At 36.2% G+C, this 2354-nt stretch overlaps 1 long non-coding RNA gene across 7 annotated transcripts in view; it reads right to left on the reverse strand.

Moving 5' to 3' along the window:
- Positions 1 to 1203: 1203 nt before the first annotated feature.
- The window catches only part of LOC135097400 (uncharacterized), a 6934-nt gene continuing 5783 nt past the window's right edge, over positions 1204 to 2354 (reverse strand). For 4 of the 7 annotated variants that reach the window (XR_010265663.1, XR_010265662.1, XR_010265657.1 and 1 more), the window contains 2 exons: positions 1945 to 1976; positions 1204 to 1606 (listed from right to left, as the gene is read on the reverse strand). This is a non-coding gene — a long non-coding RNA (uncharacterized LOC135097400). The remainder of the gene's footprint in view (positions 1607 to 1944; positions 1977 to 2354) is intronic. The other 3 variants (XR_010265658.1, XR_010265660.1, XR_010265659.1) reach the window with 2 other exon arrangements.

The following is a 2354-nucleotide window of genomic DNA, read 5'->3' on the forward strand; positions in this document are numbered from 1 at the left end:
TGTATGTCGATATAACAAATGTTGAAATATTACACAAATTATTATATATTACCCACCCTGACCCCCCTAGTCTACTCATCATTCATACAGCTTCCTCACCCCCCCCCTCTCTCTAGTATGCTATAGGTACCCCCCCTTCTGCTACCGGCACCTGATATATATTCCTACTCGTATTTTTATTTATTTATTTATTTACCCTCAAATTTTTTTTATTATTTTTTTTATTATTACAGCTTCCTCACCCCCCCCCCTCTCTCTAGTATGCTATAGGTACCCCCCCTTCTGCCATCAACCCCCCCCTTAAGGTACCCCCCCCTGATAAATCTTCCTATATTATTTATTTATTTATTTATTTACCCTCTTTTATTACTAATATCAAATTTTCTTATTATTACTAATATCTATGCTCTTATTTATTTATTTAACTAATTAACCTAACCTAAAAAAAAAACTGCACACACACACACACACGCGCGCGCGTACACACACACACACACACACACACACACACACACACTCACTAGCCAGTATCTTACCAAAATACTGGCTAGACATACATACATACATAATCCCCAGATCTCTTACCAAAGATCTGGGGAAAAAAAAAAAAAATATCTATATAACACTATATATATATACCCCCCTTGCCCCCCCCCACCAAAAAAAAAAAAAAAAAAATATCATTCATACGTCCCAACACCACTACCACCACTACAAAAATAACATACTAATACTCAACATGCCATACACTCAGATTATAAAGAAATAAACTTTCAATATAATCTGAGTTAAACATTCATACACCCTGTCATCCTAATCCTATTAATAACCCTTTCTATGCCTCACTTAACCCTTTGATATATACTCCTGTCATCCTATTAATAACCCTTTCTCTCTCTCTCTCTATGCCTCACTTAACCCTTTCATATATACTCCTGTCATCCTATTAATAACCCTTTCTCTCTCTCTCTCTCTCTCTCTATGCCTCACTTAACCCTTTGATATATACTCCTGTCATCCTACTAATAACCCTATCTCTCTCTCTCTATGCCTCACTTAACCCTTTCATATATACTAACTTAAAACCATCTTCTATATTAATCTGTGTCAAATATTATATCATTCTGACCTGCCACCTAGATACTTACTTAAAACCCTAAAAAAAATATAAGCTAATTCTATTAATATCTGTCTTCCCCTCTCTCTCTCTCTCTCTCTCTCTCTCTATGCCTCACTTAACCCTTAACTAACTTAAACCATCTTCTATATTAATAACTAACTTAAACTATCTTCTATATTAATCTGTCAAATATCCTAACACTATGGCCTGCCACCTATATATTTATACCAAAAAAAAATTCATACACACACAACCAAAAAAAAGACATACACACAGACGCACGCACACAGACGCACGTGCACAGATGCACACGCAGACGCACACACAGACGCACACACAGACGCACGCACAGACGCACACCGCAGATAGCTATCCCCAGACCCCCTCCCCCCCACAAAAATATATATATATACAAAACACAAAAAAACAATACTCCCCTTGTTTGGGTGAAGATCTGCAACACTGCAACACTGCAACACTGCAACACTGTGATGGAAAAACTTGTAATTACTAAGTTAGCTTCTGAGAGGGAAAAAAAAAGATTATTTTGAGTGGATTAAGAGATGGACACATTCATAGGAAAAGTGGAACATCTGTGGTTGGAAATGAGGTATAATTAGTGGAGGAAAGTCTCATAGGAAAAGGTGGAGGACTTGTGGATGTAGGTATAATTGGTGGAGAGGAGACATGGAGGAGAGGAGGGATACAATTAAATTAAGATGGAAATTTGTGTCATCTGAAAGTGTCGTCATTGTACAAGTAATGACTAATATATATATAACAAATATATCCACCAGTTTATAGGAACAGAACACAAGACTTACCGTGAGCCCCGCCGGACTTCAAGGTGGGCTAGCTGTTAGGGAGACAGGGAGAGAGGGAGAGAGGGAGAAACATTAGTTCACAAACATCCCTCCTTCATTTGGGTATTAAATTACATTAGGAATAAATTATTTCACTCACTCCTACAAACTCAAGGAATGAATGAATGATTTTTTACAAGAGTACTCTCCCTTAACACACAAATTAATGAATCAATGAATGAATGGGCAAAAAATAACAAATTTAATACACTTTTTCACATTAATTTTGACCTAAAGAAATTATTACTTAACTCAATCTTGGAGTGAGTGACAATTTTCTCTTAAATCAGAATGTTGACTTGACCAAACATTTAAAAAAGACACACACACACACACACACACACAAAAAAAAAAAAATAAATAAAATAAGA

This window comes from Scylla paramamosain, unplaced genomic scaffold (genome assembly GCF_035594125.1).
Source record: "Scylla paramamosain isolate STU-SP2022 unplaced genomic scaffold, ASM3559412v1 Contig19, whole genome shotgun sequence".
NCBI lineage: Eukaryota > Metazoa > Arthropoda > Malacostraca > Decapoda > Portunidae > Scylla > Scylla paramamosain.